Genomic DNA, 10082 nt, shown 5'->3' on the forward strand with positions numbered 1-10082 from the left:
GAAAGAAGAAAGGAAGGAAGGAAGGACAAAGGGAAAGAAGAAAGGAAGGAAGGAAGGACAAAGGGAAAGAGGGAAGGAAGGAACGCAAGCAGGAAGGACGAAGGGAAATAAGAAAGGAAGGAAGGAAGGAAGGAAGGAAGGAAGGAAGGAAGGAAGGAAGGAAGGACAAAGGGAAAGAAGGATGGAAGGCAGGGAGCACGAAGGAGGGGAAAAAGGATTGTGGAAAGAAGGAAGAGAAAAGGAAGGAAAGAAAGATGGAGGGAGGCAACAGATTGGACCAATTAGATCAAAAGAGGAAGTAAGGACACAGGGAACGAAGGAAGGAAGGGAAAAAGGAAAGAAAGATAAATGAAGGGAAGGAACAGATTAGGTCAAGGAAGGAAGCAGAAGGATGGGCGAAGGGGAAGATGGGAGGAAGGAGGACGAGGACCAGGATGGTGGATGTAAAGAAACTTAAGAGTTAAACAGCCTCCTCAATAATATTTATTACTCGAGCCGAAGGACAAGGCCTCCAAAAAAACATAAAAAGGACAAAAAAAAGCGCGATACAAACCCTCCAGTGTAATAATGGAGCGAAGCTTGAAGGAGGTGAATCTGGGAAGGTGAAATGTGTGGAAGGAGGTTGCTATGGAAAAGCAGAGAGTTGAGTCATTCAAAGAGAAGCTTTCAATTTACTCTCAGGTTTTTTTCCCTCCACGTCTTATTGTCGGTCCTGAGCTTTGGTTAAATGCTGAAATAATAAGATTTCAAATAGAAGATGAGGAGCTCAGAGATCGAGACGCTGAAGGTGAACTGCTGCTCCCCTCCACCCCCCCCTCATCCCCCCCACTGAGCTGCAGTAGGAGACAGCAGAGGCAAAGACACCTGGTGGGGGCAGAGTGAGAGCCATGCTGGCTTTTACCTGCTGGGAGGTGGTGGCGGTTCAGTATAACTCCCAGTTACACCAACATCCACATGCTTTAAAGCTCCTCACTGTGCCTTAAATCACTCCTCCCTACAGAAAATACACTTTCACTCTACAGTGAGCAGTAAAATTGAGATTTCAAGACACTTACAGTATGAATCATCATCGTTCTGTGTCATCGCTGACAGGTGAAGAGCCACACGACTGTTAATTTCCACATGAAGCTGCGCCCTGTGAGGTTGTTTCGCAGAGAAGCGGCGTATAATACCCCACGGATGAGACTCGCATTTGTTGCATTGTGGGGATTCCTGAGGGCGCCATATAGTCCATAAATCCCGCTCTCTGAATGTGGACACTCAAAATGAAAATAACAGATCATAAATACAGTGCACCATATAGTAAACAGGCTCTGGTTTTTGACAGACACCCCGAGGCTCCAACTTCAGTTCTGTCATATTTCTCTTATTATTTATTAAGAGTTTAACTCTGTTATTTTCCCGTATGGAGGCTGCGGTTGTGGTGTGGTCAGATTTTGATTGGCAGCGATCCAAACCATCGACCCACACGACCCACCCGACCGCGTCACATGATTCAAATGTTGCCAAATCCCGACTGGGATGCTCACACAGGATCCCATCATAGAGAGCTGATTGAGAAAATGTCAAAATGACAAAATGTCTGTAGAGGACATTCCCATACGCAGTGAAATGTCAATCATCACATGGTTTCATCTGCAAGGTTGTGTGCATCAGATGTTTGGATAACACTGCAGCTACTGTGCTCATCAACCCGCAGACGACTCAGAAACAAATTTGCATGCTACAGTAGCACTGGCCGCTAATGAAGGCCCAGACACCCGGCATAACTGGTGAACTAATTATATTTTCTTTATTCTTTTAGGTTTCTCTTTCTCACTGTAACCTCATTTGATATATTTATCAGCTGTCGCCCAATGGACCTGCTTAAATTCTTATTTGCCATGCTAGCTATCGACTTGGGCAAGAATAGTTTCTGAGAAGCTTCAAAGCTAATTGCCTTGGAAGTGCGGGGGGAAGTAAATTAGTGTCACGCCACAACCAAGAAAAAAGGTTCCCAATCGCATTTCCTTTTTATATGGCTTTGAGAATATTTTTCAGACAGGGAAGCCTCCGTGCACAAAGTGGAACAGAGTGAATGTTCAGCGGGGAATCAGTCACAGAGAAGCCGTTGCACTTCAGACAGAAGAAGAGACAACTCTCCACAAAGATACAGTCGACAGAAACAGCACCATCTACATATTTTGAAGGCGATATTTGAAGATAATAAGAGCACAAATTAATGTTGCTCCGCTGCAACACTTCGCTTTAGCTTCAATCCGTCTAATGAATGTGGGAGAATTCAGTCTGGAGCTCGGTAAAAAAAAAACGTGCACGCTAACAGATCCCGTGGCCTTGTGAGCCTAAATTTCTTCAAACAGGAGGAATTCCTCTTCGGCTCATCGGGAGGGGAGGAGGAGCTCAACGGGAAGCCCAGATCTAAAACCCCGGTTACAGTGGAGCTTTAAAGGGACCGAGTTCCTCTGTAGATCGCAGTCAGGAGACGGTAAGAGTTGTGCTGCCGCCGCCTGGAGCTCTGTGACCCGGGCTGTCTTTTTACTTGACCAGACCGGTCTCCCTCTCACTCACACAGTAGGTATCTGCCGCTTGCATGCAGCATTGTGAGCGAGGGGTTAAGTTAGGCAGAGATTCACGGGGGTTTGAAATGATCCAAGGCAAATTGAAAGAGATTTAAAGAAAAAAAAGCTTACTGAGCAAAATATAAGCAGCGGTGGCTTTTTTTTTCATGAGGAAAGCTAAATTATTTATGCCTGGGTTAAGTTTCTAGCCAAAACCCTGAGAATTTATCTAGTTTCATAACACTATTATTTTTCAAATGAGTTTTTTTAGACACACACAGAACAACACACTTGTCACACAGGAAAATCCCATATAGGATCGAAAACAAAAGATCACAGGGTCACTGATTTGGAGATGTAGATACTGCATCTATAAGCTTGCGTTGCATATTATTAAAAATGTTGACCACAGAAAAAACAAAATTAAAAAAACAACATCTGTTCCTATAAAATAAGGCGGGTACAGACTGTGCATGCATGATAGTTCTTCCAATACTGTGCGCCTATTGTGGATAAACCAAGAAAAAAAAAAAAAAAAAACAGGAATGGTTTGTTCTGGCCTTTAACACCAGATGAATGTGCAGCAGCATGGAAATCGGTTTACAGATGGAGAAGGAGAGATGCAGCGATGTTCTTTAGATACGCTACATTTTCTTGTGTACAGCTGACAGCAGAACATTTAACAACACAGTACAGTGAGCCCTGCAAGCCTGTGTATGTGTGTGTGTGTGTGTGTGTGTGTGTGTGTGTGTGTCCATTAATGATGTCCATTTAAATAAACAGCAGAGTTGTGTTTTATACGAGACGCCCTGAGGAAGAGGAGGAGGCCCGGCCGAATGAAACATGAAGGTCAGTGCAGAGGAAGATGAGAGACCGTGAACTGTCATCCAATCCCCACAGCAATAAGGATGACAGATCAAGAGTCTCGTACCTCGTGCCTCGTGCTCCTCTCACTCTGACGTTAACCCCACCGATCTGAATCATCCCAGTTATTATATCCCCAAAGGTCACACAGGGAAACACTGGAGGTCAAAGCGGTGAGCGAGCGCTGAGGGCTGGTGAAGAGAAGCTGCTGCTGCTGTAAACACGACGCTCTGAGCTGGATGCTAATGTCATTATGGGGATATGTCATCGTCCTAATGACAATGCTGACATACTGATTTAAAGTGAGTGTAATGTTTATGTGTTCACTGAGTTCTTAGTTCGGCTTGTTAACATTTAACATTTGCTCCGTGGCATTAAACATCATCGGTGGTAAATTTACTCCTTCAGTTCAAGGCAAGACTTGAGTTCTGTAAACTTTGTTTTAGATGTTAAATATTTGTATTAGGAGCCTGATAAATGTCATAGTTTAGTTTAATTCATCTGTTTGACACAGTAGAAAAATATACAGAAAGAGAAGAAAGATGGCAAGTCATAGGTAGATAGATAGATAGATAGACGGACGGACGGACGGACGGACGGACGGACGGACGGACGGACGGACGGACAGACAGACAGACAGACAGACAGACAGACAGACAGACAGACAGACAGACAGACAGACAGACAGACAGACAGACAGACAGACAGACAAATAGTAAATTGAGGTATGTTCCCTTCACTTGAAAGTCTTTTGTAAGCAAAAACATATATATTTGAAAAAATATTAATGTCATAAATAGTAAAAATCCGGAGTTTGTGAAACAGACTGTGCAGTGTTGGGTTGACCTCAGCAGACATGAGTTGATAAAGGAGGATGAAGATGATGAAGACAACGGCTCTCCGTCCTCGTCCACAGTGTCTTTATAATGTCAGGGTCAGGTTTCCTCTCTGAAGCTCTTCACTGTGACTCTGACTGAGCTGAGGCTTCCTTCTTGTTGGTTGGACTTGATCTGTCTGCACTGTTTTATTATTTTAACAAGAAATATTCTGAATAAGCTCCAGACAGTCAGAGACATTAATATCTAATGACCATAGGGGATCGATGTGAGAATCTTCTCTGGGACTGAGGTCCTGGTCCTGTCCTGTCATCTGATCACATGACGTGGTCAGTGATCTGTAAGTGAATCAGTTCACACCTGGCTGACGCATCGATTGACCACTGCAGTTCAGATTTCACTTCCCCACTTTAGACACTAAGACAGGTCGGTTTTCAGTGTTTTTGTGTCTGAATTTGTGCAAATCAGTTTTTTATCCAAGAGTAAAAATAGTAAAACTGGTTCCTCCTGCAACCAAAAGACCATTCAGAACTGAATCATTGAAGACTTCTCAGTCCTACAGCAGTCTGCCACGAAGAGCCACGATGAAAACATATGGATGAATGTTTGTTTGTTTGTTTTTGTCGTTTTCTAATTGAGAAACGTCGCCTGAACGAAGCAGCTCTGTCATTTCAAGACACAAAGAAAAGTCTTCCAGCTGTTTTAGCGTCACGCCTCGCCTGCTGCACGCTGCACGGCCCTGTTTACTCGCCTCAGCCAAGTTTCCTGTGGCTCCTTTCCAGTTCAAACAAACTGCTGCTCACGCTTTCACACCAAAAACAATAATACGTAACGCACCTCCCACCACTGTGACACCCCCCCCCCCCACCCCCCTCCCCCACTCTCTGTGAAGTCAGCGATGACCTCTGTAGATATGTAAATTGTTTACTAATTGCAGTGGCCGTGATCTCCGTTTTACTGTACTTGTGAGTTATTGTGCTCATTAAGTATTGTTGGGAGCCTCGGGTCACAAACAGAAACCTGGTCATTACACAGAGCGCACTCAGGCTAAAGGGGAACTGTGCTCTCCCATTATTATTGCTGCCTGTGAATTAGACGTCAAGTTAATATGTGTTTTTTTTCCTAACCTGACTGTGTCCGATATTTCATATTTCAGCTAATATTTCACACTATTTTTGCTCTTATGGGGAGACACTACAGGTGAATAGGGCAAAACATTTAACTAACAGATTTCACCATGAAACTTCCCAAGTTTATCACTTACGTACATTAAGACCAATATTTTTTGTATTACAAGTTTTGTCAAATTTGATGTTTAAATATGTAAATGAGGCAATATCTGATGAAATATGCGCAAATGTGCATATATTTCCAGAACTGAAATCTGAACAATGGATAAAGCCCCTTTCAAAATTCTTGTTTTATTTTGTTGACATATTAGAGTCAGAAGTTTTTACAGAGGGGATTTTGGATATCTCTTTTTATCACTTTGTAAAAGAGAAAATACTGTCACCAGCCCTAAAAAATCCAATTTTGCCATGTTTTTAGGAATAAAACATGGTATAAATCAGGCTTTGAATGATATATCAACAAACCCCTCTGATAAAACCTTCAGAATATAGACAGGAATAAAACTGCAAGGTTTGGTGTCTGTAAGTGCTGCTGAAGCTCAGAGTCTGAGGAAAAACTCATTTTGAGAAAACGACCTTTAAAGACTTGTACTGTAAAATTCCATAGACTGTTAATGTAAATCATACATTTATGATTGATTGCGGATACGGAGGAAATTACAATTTCTGGAGCCACATCATTGTTCAGGAGAGAGAGAGCTTTACAATGATACCTGACATGACATGGGTCAGACAACAAGCACAGCACAGTGAGTCACAGTAGCTGCTAACTTTTGGTAAATTTAGGAGAAATCTACTGACGGAAGAGACTAAATGAAATAAAATAACCACCTTGATGTGAATGTTCTACCATTTTGTTGACTTTTCTGAAAGCACAAAATCCCAAAATTGATCAGTGCATGAAAAAACAATGTTTTTGCCCGTAGTGTCTCACCTCATTGGCCTTTTTTGTGCATTTTACTGTTAATGTTAAATTTTTTTTTTATTACTATATACATTTAAAACATCAAAACACTTTTATTTTTGAAAGGCACAGCTATCCATATGCAAAGATGTATTTTATTTAATTTATTCAGCTTTCAGCCCAGTCTGTGATTCATGCTCACCTTTGCTCCGTTCAGACAAAGTTAAATATTAAAACGTGACAGTTCATAAAGCCGATGACTGACAGCTCCGACTGTTTCATCAAGAGTTAATGCCTGGGTGAGGATCGATGGGCGCTCTACTACCTGGGAGCCGCTCCCTGCACCCAAAGGCCATTTAGAAAGAGAGAGAGAGATCTGTTGGCTTCGGTCTGTCTTGGCCCCTTCCAGAAATCTGATCCACATGGGCACAACAGACACATCTGTATGGATCGCTCCCCCAAAGCCAATCAAGGAACAAACACTCTGCCAATATTCCCTCCAGATGAGGCCTGAGCTCCGAACAGAGGGGCTGAGATGAAAGAGAGAGAGAGAGAGGGATTGTTGATTAACCTCTGCAGTCGGTTGTAAATCTGTACACAAGGAAGGAGAAACACAGGCGCCGGCGCTGCACTCATACCTGTCCAGCAAGGCAATCTCAAAAGGATTCTTGTCAGCAGCAGCTGTCTTTAAACACCAGCAGGTTGTAGGCCGGTTTGTTATTGCCTCCTCTTTGCTTCTTTGTAATGACCCCGACCGTCGTCTCTGTGCTCTGATGCATTCAAGAACAATGTGTTTCTATTTTTCCTCGCTGTTTGATGAGCGTTATCTTTGCTGGAACAAAGCTAATTAATGCTGTAATTCTAAAGTGAAAATAATCATTTCTTTCTTTCTCTTTTTCTTTTTTTTTTTTACAATGCCCCATATAGGTTTCTTTCTTCTTCTCGTAATTATTGAAAAACTCAACCGCATCAAATTTTTAAATTGGATTCAGGGCTGCTTTGTTTGGATTGGCTGTTAACAGAAGATGACAATCTTCCCACAAGGACCAGTAAGACTAAAAATTAAAGTTATAAAACAAAACAAAAGTCTGGTTATCACGGCACGAGCGGCAACTTGTGGATAATACTGTACCTCTTCATTTTCTACATTATGTATGGCAAGACAGCTTGTATTCAAATGTTAGCATGCAACATGATTTTAGGAAACTTTTCTAAACTCCCTGTACCAGTAGAAGAGGGAGGAAAATACATGAGTACAGAACAAAGAAAGCAAAATAATATAACACAAGAAGAGGAAGTGTTGTTGTTCATAACTAAAACGTACTGGGGATGCAGTAAAAGTTTTATTTAGAGATTTATAACTGCAACTCAACAACAACATTTACATTAAAATTGTAATTCTAATGCATCTGGAGATGCATTTATTAATGACCTGTGTTTGCTCTTTGTGCGCACGTGTTGGCATATGTTCACATATATATTATTAATATGTTTAACTATGAATAAATTCATTTGAATGCATGTATGTGTTGTGGAGGTGTGCCACATCTGGAGAGCTGTTACCGAAAGCACTCATTTGCAAAATGCAGTCAGAGGCCTCTGACCATGAAGTTCTGTTAACTTCTGGATGTTGTAGTTTTAATTTGGTTCTCTCAGTTCTTTACAGGGAAACTATGTGAGTCTGATCTCTCCTCCTCTGTGTCTCTAACCCTCCTCTCCTCCATGTGCATCTGTTTTCAATGAAGCCGGTCAGAAATCAATCCATGGAGCGGTGGATAACGTTATTTATCATATACATTTTATGATGTGTATATTTGTGTAGTCCTATCTGTCATAAACAAGAGATAACGGGTTACGCTGCCACAGAGACGAGAGCTGGGACACCGGGTCAGAGGCTCTGATCTTACAAGGTTGGTTTTCGGCCAAGAGACGCTAGGTGGAAGGCAGAGAGCCTCCATTCTCCCTGGAACAAGGTACAAGTCATTAAAGCAGAAGTAAACAGAATGTTTGTGTTAAAGGTTGACTATGTAGGATAACCAGAACAACAACAGAACGCCAGACCGTTGCTATGTAAAACGGGCCGTTGCTAGGGACTCCGTTCTGATCAGAGGACAGCAGAGGAGGAGAACTATGCAGGAAATTATCATCATAGTTTCATTTTTACCGTCATTAACAGCATAATAAATGACTTTTAGCTTGTTACAGGGAGAGTGGAGGCTCTCTGCCTTCCACACCGCTGCTGAAAACCAAACCTGCGCTCAGAGCCTCCGCTGTCACTGCTCTCGTCAAGTTGAAAAAAAAAAAAAAGTTCAGTGGCGAATGTAAACAGAACGTGACAGAAAGTCATTGTCGAGCCCGTCAAATTTTTTTTAAAACATTATTTCAGACAAAAAATTTTTTTTTAAGGAGAGGCAATACTTTCATTCTGTAGCCCTCAAAACGCCTCGTGGATGTATTATTTTTTTTTAAATATAGCTTTTGATAAATATTCTACATATTCAACCTTTAAATAGTAATATCTTCCGACAGCAATCACTTCTATAGAGTGTTTGGTCTGAAACACGGGTCTGTCAGTCACTCTGCTCTGCTGTAAGCCGAGGAGAAAACTTTCCTTGTATCCTACAACCTTTATCCAATGAGGAGAGAGAACGGCATAAAGGCAAGACAAGGCAATTTTATTTGTATAGTCCGTTTTTTACAAACAGATTGTCTCAAAGGGCTTTACATGGCATCACAACAACATCCTCTGTCCTTAGACCCTCACATCCACTGAGGAAAAACTCCATAGAAAACCCTTTTAACAGGGAAAAATTGGAGAAACCTCAGGGTGAGCAACAGGGGATCCCTCACCCAGGACGGACAGACGTGCAATAGATGTTGTTACAGACAAGACAGTTTAAAGGGGCGGTCCTCTCTGTGTGTGCAGCCAAGGGATGCGTGTGAATGTGGTGACGTAGGGACGAGGGCGGGGACTGCTAACTCCATCTGCTGACAGGAAGTTAGACAAAACCACCGGATCGCTTACTCCTGCTTTAAATAACTATCACAATCTCTCCAAAGCTGTTTAACTATGGTAAAAACGCAGCATAGTTACAGTAAAAATCCTGCATACAGTAGTTCCTCTTTAAACCAAACTTTACTGCGAGGAGAAGCGGCATCGTTCTGAAACTCACTGGAGCTGATCCTCCTCCTCCTCCTCTTCCTCCTCCTCCTCCTCCTCCTCAGTGGATTCCCTCCTGGGTACGTTTCCACTGCTGGACCGGTTCAGCACCGTGGGCTTCTGGTTGGAGCCGTGGGTCGGCCCATGGAGGTTTTTTTTTTTTTTTTTTTCCACTGAGCTGGAGAGTAATCTGCAATCAATTGAGCAGCTCATGGAGAATCTCCTCCAGCAGCAGACAGAGCTCTTTTCACGGCTTGCTTGTCTGCAGCCAGAGGCCCTGTGACTCACACCGATGTCCCTGCTCGGATTTCACACCCTGCCCTCTCCCCCATGTCTGCAGCAGTCAAGGGTTATCCTCTTATCCTCCATGACCTGTTCAGTGCTGCCTCCAGATCACATGCACCCCCAAAGACTCTCCCCTGGTCTGCCACCAAGCAGGAAGTTCATCTCCACCACCTCAGAGGACGTGTTGTCCACATCATCAGGACCTCCGTGTCCAAATGTTCACGTATCTCACAGCCTGAACACCTGTTCCACTGTGTGATATCAGCTCCACTGACTTCTTCAGCACAACTCACCTGTGCTTCCCCCCAGGTGGCCAGTCTCTCTGCTCACGACTCTGGAGGTTTC

The sequence above is a fragment of the Trachurus japonicus genome, chromosome 3, assembly GCF_045865225.1.
Source record: "Trachurus japonicus isolate A0001 chromosome 3, Traja_1.0".
NCBI lineage: Eukaryota > Metazoa > Chordata > Actinopteri > Carangiformes > Carangidae > Trachurus > Trachurus japonicus.